At 38.9% G+C, this 13,303-nt stretch overlaps 1 long non-coding RNA gene across 1 annotated transcript in view; it reads left to right on the top strand.

The window, feature by feature from the left end:
- The first annotated feature begins 12,951 nt into the window (after positions 1 to 12,951).
- LOC121041080 (uncharacterized) overlaps positions 12,952 to 13,303 on the top strand; it is a 56,929-nt gene continuing 56,577 nt past the window's right edge. Inside the window, exon 1 of the long non-coding RNA XR_005795695.1 lies at positions 12,952 to 12,990. This is a non-coding gene — a long non-coding RNA (uncharacterized LOC121041080). The remainder of the gene's footprint in view (positions 12,991 to 13,303) is intronic.

The raw sequence follows: 13,303 nt of genomic DNA, 5'->3' as shown, positions 1-13,303 counted from the left end.
GGGCGTTCATTGCTCTACAAAGAAAATAATTTGCTCCATAATGTCTTCCACTTATTGCCCTATTCACTGAGAACAGTTGGTGGCCAGCAGTATTCATGCTGTATTAAGCATGCCTTTTATTTTCTGTTTGTTGATGCTTTGACATCTAAGTCCTTGCAAACACTGGAGGGACTGCCTGTCCCAGGGTTGGCCAATTCTTAAAGACAGAAAATGATCCCCATGTGAGTGTGACTTTCATATGCAAACCAACCAATCCACAGCCCATACTCCACCTACTTTATAAGGCTCTCATACCCTGGGGCCAGTATCCATCTGCTAATCACTCCAGGACCAGATAGCAGACCACTAGTGACAGCCCCTGTGCCCCAGAGCGTGATGAAATTATCCAAACCAGCCAATCCTTACCTGGTTTACCCTGCTTCACCTCTTCCTTCCCGTTCAAGCCACAATAAAGGCTCTTGCCCACATTTCTCCTCCTTCACCTTTGCCTCAGGACGGACCCTGGTGCTTCCTCATGTGCTCTCCCTCACTCCCACGAAGTGGTGTGCTCCTACCTCCTGGTATCTGTATAATCTCTATAACAATCTGTCTTTTCAGTGGCAATTTTCTGTTGACTTCTGTTGGCTTCACCATACCTGAATAATAATAAAGTCTACATTTCAAACACAATCTGACCTTGATTCAAGGTTAATAGAAATAGTGAAAGTTGTAGACCCATCCAAATTATGCCCACCGGCAGTATATCTTTTCAACACAGTATGTCAAGAAATGGACATCTAGTACAAGACGTTTTACACACGAAGTACCCTAGCTGTCAGAGAGAAGGTAGCTCTCAAGAGCTTTTGAAATTAGGAATGAAATAAAAACATTTCTTCAGGACACCGATAATGTCATAAACTCCATTTCTAAGACTTCAAGTGTTTTGCTCAACTGTGTATCTCAGCAAGGTATTTATGGTCTTTAGAGCCTGAGCCTATTGCCTAAGGGTTGAATAATAATGAATTTTAATATGGAGGATAAGATATCAGAATTTGTCCGTGGTACAAATAGCTCAGTTGCAGAAAGTTTGTCTTTTTTTCTAGCACTTGCTGATTTTCTTCTCAGGGAGAAAGAAATCAATGATATATTATTGGGCATATTTTAAAATTACCTCCAAGGGCTGCAATGGAGCATGAAAAGCTACTTTCCGAAGAGTAGATTAGGAATCCATTCAGCACCAATTCCCAAATTCAGAGTCATCCGTCCAGCCTTTGAGTGTGATATGCTTACTGACTTAGCATCTGATGGAGAGCTGAAAGACTTCAGTGACTCATCTCTTCATGATTTCTGTGTCCCTATTCAACCCAAATATCTAGCACTATGTGCCAGAGCCAAAGTCTTGCTGTCCTGCTCAATAACATCATTGAAACTTAGTATTTTATAATTTGGTGGAAATAAAAGAAACTAATTGAATGTAGAATCTGGTGGAAACTAGGTCATCAAGCCAAAAAGTACAAGAGTTCAAATTGTCACCCCTTTCAATTGATCTGAAATAAACAGTATTGACTTTAAAGGATTTAATTTTTGTTATTAAAATTATGATGACTCTCTTTAGAAATGACCTAAAATTTGGCCCGTTAAGTGGTCTGTGGATGCCCAAAGTCAGAGAAGTCCCAGTTTAATGTAACAGCTCCTGAAGAATTGCCCTTCCATTCCTTACTGGGTCAAGTACATTTCCTTATTCTTCTAGGATCATTTCTCTGGCAAGTGGGTCTGTATTAGGGTTCTCCAGACAAACAAAACAAATGGAATATTTATTTATTTATTTATTTATTTATTTATTTATTATTTATGTATTTAAGAATTGGCTCACATGATTGTGGAGGCTGAGAAGTCCCTAGATCTACAATCCGAAGGCCTGAGAACCAGGAGAGTCAGTGGTGTAAATTCAAATCTGAGTCCAAAGGCATGAGAAAACTGATGTCCTAGCATGAAAACTATCAGGTAGAAAGCAAATTTTATCTTACTCAGCCTTTTGTTCCATTCAGGCCCTCAGTGGATCAGATGAGGTCCCCCATCATATTGGGGAGAGCAATCTGCTTTACTCAGTTTGCTGATTCAGATGCTAATTTTATTACCAAACACCCCCACAGACAAATTTAGAATAATATTTAATCAAATATGAGGATACCCTATGACTCAGTCAGGCTGACACATAAAATTAAGCATTCACAAGGTCTTCAGTCCTCCTGCACAGAGGATTATGTGTGACCATTCCATTAGCCTGCCATAAAAGGTATGATGAAGTCCAGCAAAGAATAGAGCTTAAATTTTCTTCCCAAGAGGCACCATAGCCCATATAATTCCTGCACTAATAGACTTCTGGTGTGACTGTGCCATCAACTTTCTAGGTGTGCCTAGAGCCTGAATCTTTCTGGAGTTTCTGGATCTTTCATCCTCATCCAGGATCTCTCATCCTGGATCTGTCAAAGTTCTTAACTGCAGGCAACAGAAATTGATTCTGATTGATGTTAGTGGCAAAGTCATTTATTAAAAAGATATTCGGAAGGAAACTCTTGTGTACTATTGGTGGGAATGTAAATTGGTGCAGCCGCTATAAAGCAGTATGGAGACTTCTCAAAAAATTAATAGATTAATTAATATTATCTATTAAATTAATAGATATACCATATGATTCAACAATTCTCCTCCTGGATATTTATCCAAAGAAAGCAGTCACTAGCTCAAAAAGATCCCTGAACTTCCATGTTCCTTGCAGCATTATTTACAATAGCCAAGACATGGAAGCAAACTAAGTGTCCATCAACGGATGAATGGATAAAGAAGATGTGGTTTACTGGAATATTATTCAACCATAAAAAGGAGGTCCTGTCATTTGTGAAAACATGGATGGAACTTGAATTATGCTAAGTGAAATAATTCAGACAGAGCAAGATAATACTGAATGATCTCACTTGTATGCGGAATCTGAAAAAAGGAAATAACCAGAACTCAAAGATAGAGAACAGATTGGTAGTTGCCAGAGGCACAGGGTAAGTGTGGGGGTGAGGGAAATGGGTAAAGGTTGTCCAAAGGTACAAACTTCCAGTTATAAGATAAATAAGTCATGGGGATATAATCTCCTGCACAATGACTATAGTTAATAATATTGTATTGTATATTTGAATATATTGCTAAGACAGTAGGTCTTAAAAGTTCTTATCACAAGAAAAAAAATTGTAACTATGTGGGGTGATGGATGTTAACTAAACTTACTATAGTGATCATTTTGCAGTATATACATATATCAAATCATTATGTTGCACACCTAAAACTAATATAATGTAATACGTCAATTATATCTCAATAAAAAAGTATAAAAATAATAAAATTATGATAATTCAAAAAAAAAAAAAAAGATATTGGGTAGCTCACAGAAGCCCTGGCTGAGGAAGTGTTTGGAAAACTAGGCTTGGAGGCCATACAACCAGGAGTCATGATCAAAATTATGCCTTAGATCTATCTGTGACTCCCACTTCTGACTCCACCATCAAGCACTCAGGTGTAGGTGGTTGACACTTTTGACCTTGGATAGAGCAATAGCATGGCTGCCATGTGGCTCAGGAGCTCAATCAGTGTAATGCCACTGCCTCCAGGCAAGTTCTCCGTGGTTTTCACTTCTTTGCACAGTACACCTGGCTCGAAGTCTGGGGCAGGTGCTTCAGATTGGTAGAGTCTAGATCCTGGGCCCATGACTGCAGGGGGTTCCTGGGAAGTAAATTTCTGAAATTTTCTAAATGCTTCTAAAATGGCAGTTGGGTTCTGCCTTCCACCAGAAACCGCAAGATGGCAAATGTTCTGAATATAGTTAACAGAGTGAGGGCAATAGAGAGTAGTAAAGTGTGGACTTTGGGGTCAAACTCTCTAGGTACAAATTCAGGGTCTGCCACTTACTAACTGTTAAGTTAAATTATACAACATCCCTGTGACTGAGTTTCCTCATCTGTAAAAGGTGGAGAGTAATAGTACCTATCTCATAAGGTTGCCATGAGGATTTAATTAGTTAATATAGATAAAACATTTGAAACAGTGCCTGACATATGATGAGCACTCAATAAATGTGAGCTATAAAGATGGGGAGTTCAAATGCTGTGTGGCCAAAAAATTGGATGTCCATCAGAGTCCACCATTTTGATTGTCCAGTGTCATATACACACACCCTTCTTCCCATATTTATATTTCCAAATGTAAATTTAAGAGCTCTAGCCTCACATAATATAGCAGTAGTACAATAGAAAATGCATCCATCAAAGAGGGTTGACTCAAATACTCATCAATGATCACATCTAGTTCCATTTTAGGATCTTGGGATAAAAGCCGTTCTTGTAGTCTACCTACTACTAATCCTATATAGTTGATGAGGGCAAGAGAGAGGGATATCAGGGTAAAATTAAAATGCAGAATGTTTATTTGACATGTCAGAAAAGAAGATATGGAGAGATGTTATAGTTCTTGTTTCTAAATTACTCATGAAGCTGAGGTTGAGAGTTATGACCACCCTTCTACAGCACCATCCATCCCTTCTTCTCTTTGTTGTCAGCTAGCACTTCAGTTGACTGGAATTTGTCTCTCAGTAGGGTGAACCAAATCTTCATTCTTGAAAGCCCAAAGTTTTGATGGTCCTGCCTGTTTAGGGTAGCTCTGACCCTCCATTAATTTAAATGACTGTACATGTGCTTTAGGGTGCTTTTGTCAGGAAGTAATAGAAGACCTATTGAAATGGCTTAAAAGAAGATGACATTCATTCATTCTCTCATTTGAAAATGTTTATTGGGTGCTAATGGTACCCTAACCCGTCTAGGTGCTGAGGATTCAACAGTGAACAAAATGTTCCTCCTTCATGAAAAATTCTGTTTGGAGGAAGTAGGAAGGAAGAAAATAAATCAATAAACTATATATAGGGTATTAGTGATAAACTATTTTTGGGTGTATAAGTGCAAAGGAGAAAAACAAAGCGGGTTAGAGTAACTAAGTGAGGTAGGGTCTGCTATTTTTAATAGTGTGGTCAAGGAGAGGTTCCTCAATTAGGTGACATTTGAGCAGAGACCTGAAGGTAATGAGGGAGTCAGTTATGTGAATATCTGGGGGAAGGGCTTCCATTTTCAAATTAAGGTTAATTGGATTATTCTGACAAACTCTGTTTCTGAAAATAACTAAAAACGTTGGATTAACTTTTTAAGCAAACTTTTCCTTTTGAAACAGATTTAGGCTTACAGAAAAATTGCCAAACTAATACAGAGAGTCCCCATTTACCCCTCATCCAGTTACCTTTATTGTTAACATCTTACATAAGAATGATACATTTGTCATGACCCAGCAATAGCACTGCTAGGAATTTACCCAAGGGATACAGGAGTGCTGATGCATAGGTGCACATGTATTCCAATGTTTATAGCAACAGTTTCAACAATAGCCAAATTATGGAAAGAGCCTAAATGTCCATCAACTGACGATTGAAAGAAGGTGTGGTGTATGTATACAATGGAATACTACTTAGCAATGAGAAAGAATGAAATCTGGCCTTTTGTAGCAACATGGATGGAACTGGAGAGTGTTATGCTAAGTGAAGTAAGTCAGAGAAAGACAGATACCATATGTTTTCACTCTTATGTGGATCCTGAGAAACTCAACAGAAGACCATGGGGGAGGGAAAGGGGAAAAAAAGTTAACAGAGGGAGGGAGGCAAACCATAAGAGGCTTTTAAGGACTGAGAACAAACTGAGGGTTGATGGGGGGTGGGGGAGAAGGGAAAGTAGGTGATGGGCATGGAGGAGGCCACTTGTTGGGATGAGCACTGGGTGTTGTATGGGAACAAATTTGACAATAAATTATATTAAAAAAGAAAAAATAATTAATAAAAAAAGAATGATACATTTGTCAAAACTAGGAAACTGGCATTGACACATTACTATTAAATAAGGTCTAGATAGTATTCAGATCTCATTAGTCTTAAACTAATACCCTCTTTCTGTTCCAGGATCCAATCCAGGATATACCACATTACATTCAATTCTTATGTCCCCTTCTGATCTTGTCTCAGTCTGTTCGGGCTGCTTTAACAAATTAATATAGCCTGGGTAACATAACATACATAGAAATTTATTTCTCACTGTTCTGGAGGTTGGGAATTCCAAGGTCAAGATACTGGTAGATTTGGCATCTGGTTAGGACCCAGTTCCTCATTCATAGATGACTCTTTTTGCTGTGTCCTCACATGACGGAAGGGCAAGAAAGCTCTGTGGGGTCTCTTTTTTTTTCTTTTTTTTTGTGGGGTCTCTTTTATAAGGGTGCTAATCCCATTCATGAAGGCTCTGCTCATGACCTAGTCACCTCCCATATGCCCCATCTTTTAGTACCCTCTCCATGGAGGTTAGGATTTCAACGTATGAATTTGGGGGGACATAAACATTCAGTCTATAGCAGTTCTGTATAAGCTTTTCTATATTTTTCATCACCTTGACAGTTTTGAGGAATACTGGTTAGGTATTTTGCAAAATGACTCTCAATTTGATTCTGTCTGATGTTTTTCTTATGATCAAGTTGGACTATTGGTTTGGGGGAAGAATACCAAAGAGGTGAAGCATTCTTGTCACATCATATCACAGGGTACACAATATCAACATGACTCATCATGGGTCGTGTTAACCTTGATCAAGGTAGTGTCTGCCTGGTTTCTTCAGTATTGAGTTGTCTCTCCACCCCCGCCTGCCCCTTTCCGCACTCTGATCTTTGGAATCAAGTCATAAATCCAGTCCACACTGGGGTCTGGGAGGTGGGGGCAAAGATGAGAATGGTTGATTAAACTCCACCTCTGGGAGGGCATATCATCTACATAAATTATTTGGAATTCTTCTGTAAGGAAGATTTGCTCCTTCTTTACCATTCATTTATTTATGAAATGATTGACTTTAGATTATAACCTAGTACTATGATATTTGTCTCACTGTTCATATGGTTTCAACTTTGGCCATTGGAAGCTCCTTCAGCTGCCTCTTGTGCCCCTTTGACATGTCCTTTTCTCTTATTTTTTGAACATTTTCTTACTCTCTGGCACTACAAGATACTCCAGATTCATCTTGTTTTTCCTTTGCCTCATCCTTAGAACAAGCCATTTCTCTACAGAATCCTGGTTCCTTTTATTGGGGAATAGTATTTAGAATATTATTCTAAATATATTTTTATTTAGGGGAATATTGGGTGCTGGATGATTTTGTTGCTAGTTGGGTGTTACTGTTGTTGGTCACTTCCACAGTCAGAGCCAGGACATGCATGTATATATACTAACCCATGTGTGCACATATAATTATTTCTGTATCTGTAATAAGGTTGACATGAATTCATACTGATGTCTTCAACTCCAATTCAGTATCTTCATTCTGGTCTTCCTTTCTTATTTGTAACTTACCTATCGAACATAGAGAAACTTGGCTCCCAGTGGCTCTGTCCAGTCCTACATTTACTGCTTTCCTCTGATGGTGCTGGTCTCACCCAACATCACGGCTAGGTGGTTCAGAGAATATCTAGTTCATAGGCACTTCAGCTGTCATGTCATGTGTTTCATTCCTCAAAAAGAAAAGTTTTATGTACGAAGGAAGTAATATAGCTTTGTCCCCACAACTTTGGGGCTACTATTGAGATTATCCTTTTTGGGTGGGGTGCCTGGGTGGCTCAGTCAGTTAAGTGTCCAACTTCGACTCAGGTCATGATCTCATGGTCTGTGAGTCAAGCCCCGTGTCAGGCTCTAGGCTGACAACTCAGAACCTGGAGCCTGCTCAGATTCTGTGTCTCCTTCTCTCTCTGTACTTCCCCGCTCATGCTCTGTCTCTCAAAAATAAATAAACATTAAAAAAATTAAAAAAAATATTATCCTTCTTGGGTTTACTATGGCTCCCAAAGAGCATCTCAATGTGGCATAAGCATGTGGAATACCACTGGAAGCCCTGAGTCATGAGATAGGGCAAGTGGCATTGCAGTTTTCACGAAGTATGGGCAGCTCTTCCTCTACGCATTGCAGCTCTAGTATTGGGACAAATATCAGGAGAAAGTCAAGATACTACAGTATGTTAGTTTGCATATAGATTTCAGCAAACTCCCACAAGAGAAGGAATAATTTAGAGGAGAGGTTGAGAAAAGAAAATATGACTTAAAGAGAGACATTCATTTCCAGAAAGTTACAGTCTATCTTAACTGAAACTTCTACAATTTGGAGCCTTGAGGGATTGGGAAAGCCAACTTCTCTAGGCCAAAATGAAGCTCATAGCAGCAGCAGCCTTACCAGTTAGTGAAAAGACTAAAAGTTATTTACCCCCAGGGGGTGCCAGGGTAGCTCAGTTGGTTAAGCATTGGACTCTTGATTGAGGCTCAGGTCATGATCTCACGGCTCCTGAGAGGAAACCCTGTGTCAGGCTCTGTGCCGACAGTGCAGAGCCTGCCTGGGATTTTTTCTCTCGTGTTCTCTCTGTCCCTCCCCCACTTATGTTTTTTTTTCTCTCTCTCTGTCTCAGTCTCTCTCTGTCTCTCAAAATAAATAAGTAAATAAACTTAAATAAATTTATTTATTCCCAAATCCATTTTGCCCCTTGTCTTTAGTATTATGTTGCAAAGCACGTTGCTTTTTGGAATAAAGGACTAGGGGGATGGGTAGAACATACAAAGTGTTATATAAAAGGCATGAATTTTCAATCTTCCAGGTTCTGTTTAAACAACATCTTTGTGGTTAGTTACATGTGAAGTTGATCAAAAACGAATAAATTGGAAGCCTCTAAGTTTTTTAAAGCTGATTTTATTGAGATATAATTCATAAACCATACAATTTGCCCATTTAATGTTTATTTATTGAGAGAGAGAGAGAGAGAGAGCACTAGCAGGGGAGGGCCAAAGAGAGAGGGAGACACAGAATTGGAAGCAGGCTCCATGCTCTGAGCTGTCAACACTAAGCCTGACACGGGGCTTGAACCCACGAGCCATGAATTCATGACCTAAGCCGAAGTCCGAAGCTTAACCAACTGAGCCACCCAGGCGCCCCAATTTACCCATTTAAAGTGTATATCTCAACGGCTTTTAGTATGGCCTACCAAGTTAAAATCTTTTCATTGTGATAGAATATACATAACATAAAACTGGAAGTTTTAACTGTTTTAGTGTGCAGTTCAGTGACATTAAGTACCTTCACATTGTTGTGCAACCATCACCACCATCCATGTCCAGAAATTTTTCACTTTCCCAAACTGAAACTCTGTCCCCAGTGAAAAGCAACATCCCGGTAACCCTCCTCCCGGTATCTGGTAACCCATGCTACCTTCTGTCTTTATGAATTTAACTACCCTAAGTACCTTGTGTAAATGGAGTCATACATATTTATCCTTTTGTGATTGGCTTATTTCACTTAGCATCTCAGCCCCAAGATTCACCCATGTTGTGGCCTGTGTCAGAATTTCCTTCCTTTTCAAGGCTGAATAACATCCCACTGTATGTATATATCACATTTTGTTTATTCATTCATTGGGACATTTGGGTAATTTCCATTTTTTGGCAACTTGAACAATGCTGCTGTAAACATTGGCCTATCAAGTGCTTAATTTAAAATTTTAAATAGCTAATGTATTCGTAGGGCTCCAATACAAAAGAATGGGTACACAGTGAAAAGTTTTGCTCCCATGGTTGCAGCCACCCAATTCCCTTCCTCACTGCAATCTTTGTTACCAGTTTCTTGAGTGTCCTTCCAGAGATAGATGACTTCCTTTCTGACACAAATGACACTTCCTATCCTATATGCACTGTTCTGCACCTGGTTTTGAAATTTTGCATTTCTTGGAGTCCTAAATTAAGAGCCTTTTCATCCCTTTTTAAAATAGCTGCATAGGATATCATTGTATGGGTATATCATACTTTATTTAACTGATCTTTATTGATTGTCACTTAGGTGGTTTCCAATCTTGTGCTTCAGAAACACAGCTGCAATGAATAATCTTGTACAAATGTCATTTTGTGTATATGAATACATTTGTATGATAAATTCCTAGAAGTGGAATTAGTCAAAAGATATTGCATGAGTAATGTATATGTATATAGCCAAATGCATTTAGATATCTATATATATCTCAAAATTACTCATATGTATACATGAATAATATATTTAGTCAAATTGCCCTCCAGGGAAGTAGTTCGAGTTTATGCTCCCATCAGCATATATATGAGAGTGCCTGCTTGCACAGCCTTGGCAACACAGTGTGTTATCAAAGTTTTTGATCTCTTCTAACCTGCTGGGTGAAAAATGGTTTCTGATAACCATTTTGACTTGTATAACAATGTATATAGTAGTCTTGCTCATAATAATAAAAACCACATGTATCAATTTTAAAAGGCTGTGAAAGCCATGCAGCTCCCAGAAGGCCATCTTCCCCCATGTCCACCTCAGAGGGGCTGCAGAGGACAATGGGCATGGCAGTTTCTCTCAGAGGCCAGGACAAGGGGTCACAGAGGCCAATGGACAAAGGGGACCATTCCAAGAGCAGAACCAGGGATTTCTGTGTTAGCTGATTAAGGAACTCATTCTTCTGCCAATGAATGTCTACTCTACTCATCTTCAGTGGAATACGGCACGTGTGATGGACCAGTGAACAAAGGAAAACTCCGTTCTCTTTTCAGGAAAATGTTATTCACCTATCTTATTCCTTTCTTATCACTGTATATTGGGTAAATTCAACTAGGTGAATTAAATAATTTTTTTATTTTTTTTTTTAGGTTACAGGTCATTAGAACTTGAGAAGGCACATTTGGGTCTAAGATCTTGGACTTGGAACTGGTAACTGGATCAGATATTAGGGTGTTGGCTTGTCTCATGGGTAGACTGTGGCAGATGTTGTTAGATCCTTGATAAACATTTATCCCAATTTCCTTTGGCCTCTGGGGCAGAACATAATAAAGAAGCCTGGGTCTTTGGTCTCATTGGACTTCTATACCAGCCCTGTAATTCTTATTTCTAGAGTTCTTTTTATAGACTATAATTGAAATCTTTATTGTTTAAGCTACTGTTGACATAAATATTTTATGACTTCCAGCTGAAAATATTCCTAATGGATACACATGAAACTGCCGAAGTCCCATTTGTTCAACTAGTGGGATTTTTTTTTTCTTTTTCTTTTTCTTTTTTCTTTTTTCTTTTTTTTTTTTTTTTTTTTACTCTTAAGCTCTGACCTCTTTTTTTTACTCTTAACCTCCCAGGTCCACCATACTTCTTGTGTTTGTTGTCAATAACTGCGAAAGATATGAGATTTTGTCTAATTGCAAGCTAATAAATTAGGTTGCCGAAATTTCATGGATGCTGGCGGAAGACATGAAACTCTTGGGTTAGAGACAAAGGACTACTACTCACTGCAATGGCAATATCCAGAATATCAACAATTTACACTAGTTTGCTGAGCCTCAATTCTCATAGGGTAATGTAAAGAGGTCCAGGTGATATCTACACACACACAGTGGGGTGTGCTTCAAGAAAGGAATGCCAACTTTAAGTAAACTGAATCTTTTATAATGGATGTAAGCCTGCCTAATTTTTGTCCTAGAAGGAGACATTGTCTTCGTTATACCAGACTGTAACAAATCTGCCCTGCCCTCTGCTCCTGAGGAAGACCCTATGTTTTCCAAGGCTGTTCACTATACAAACATCCTTGAACAGATAGTCTGGTATAGAGTCAGAATCTCTGCTCTGATATGCAAAAATGTGGGAGACCCTTGGATAATTGTTTCTTACCATCATTCTACATTCTTAGTTATAAATTGACTTTAGCTGGCGTCAGCAACAGAATAGACTTGTTAAAATGATATAAGATGCAACCACTTTAGAGGACTAGATATATGACAATATCTAGTAGACCTGGAAATGCTCATACGGTATGAGGCAGCAATTTTACTCCTAAAAATATACCCTCTGGGAACCCCTGCACACGCATACCAGGAGACATGTACAAGAGGGTCTATAGCAGTACTATTTATATTAGTATAACATTTGAATAACTTAAATGTCTGCCTTTAGGAGAATATATAAATTGTAGTATATTCATTCAATGGAATTCTATGGAGTCAAGAAATAAAAAATGAATGAACTAATAGCCACATATATATCATCCTGGTAGAATTCCATAGTCATAAAATTGAGTGAAAAAAGCCAGGTGCAGAAAGATACATATAGTAATACACCATTTATATAAAATTAAAGACTGTATAAGATTATTACTATCTAGTGCTTAGGGTTATATACATATGTGAATGCAAACACATATGAGAATGCAAATACCAACTGAAAGCAGTGTGGTTGCCTCACTGGGGAAAGGCAAGTTGGATTTAACTCATTTGTCATGTTTTACTTTTATAGTTTATTATCTATATACCCTTTATGGCTTACATTTTGCTCTCTAAATTAAAATTTTATAAGAAATATTTTGGCGGGGCATCTAGGTGGCTCAGTCAGTTAAACATCAGACTTTGGCTCAGGTCATGATCTCATCATTTGTGAGTTTGAGCTCTGCACTGGGCTGTCTGCTGTCAGCACAGAGCCCACTTTGGATCCTCTGTCCCCCCCCCCTCCTCTCTGCCCTTCCCCCCTTATGCTCTCTCTCAAAAATAAAAACACTAAAGAAAAAGAGAAATATATTGGCTAGTCCATTGAAGTGCTAGAGGGATATAGACGTGGGCTCAGAGGCCACCAGGCCAAGATCAAGGAATAAGACCCCAGTACATTGCAATACAGAGTAGACTGGGGAGGGCACCTTTGGTGGTCTGCTAAGCACAGGGCCCCCTGTGCAGCACCAGAACCACTGGCTCCAAACACAGGCAGCTACCACTAGCACTGCACCATTCTAGAACTCTAGAACTTCAATCTTGTTTAAATTCCAGACAGAATCGTCTGTGGTTCTTGAGTCTACCTCACTTGCCACCGTTTCAAAGTCTAGAGTGAGTATATCTGATTGTCAGAACTTGGGCTGTATGGCCATGACCTAGTTGCAGGGGAGACTAGAAAGGTAACCAATTGGCACTTGCAGCCTCTATAGTGGGAGGTGGGCTCTGCTTCTCACTAAAATTTGTGAAGTTGGTAATTACCCAACTTCAATGTTGGACGGAGGTTCTGATTCTGGGTGATCCAAAAGTGAAAATACCCATGAAAAGCCTTCAAAACATGTGGTCAGGTAGAGTTAGTAAAAAAAAAGCATCCCAGGTAGAGGAAAATAGAAGAAATGAAAACATTTAAATGGTGTTTTTCTAGAAT

The sequence above is a fragment of the Herpailurus yagouaroundi genome, unplaced genomic scaffold (assembly GCF_014898765.1).
Source record: "Herpailurus yagouaroundi ecotype Mexico unplaced genomic scaffold, PumYag 28, whole genome shotgun sequence".
Lineage (NCBI taxonomy): Eukaryota > Metazoa > Chordata > Mammalia > Carnivora > Felidae > Herpailurus > Herpailurus yagouaroundi.
The sequence above is the reverse complement of the archived record's forward strand: the minus strand, read 5'-3'. Positions and strand labels throughout refer to the sequence as shown.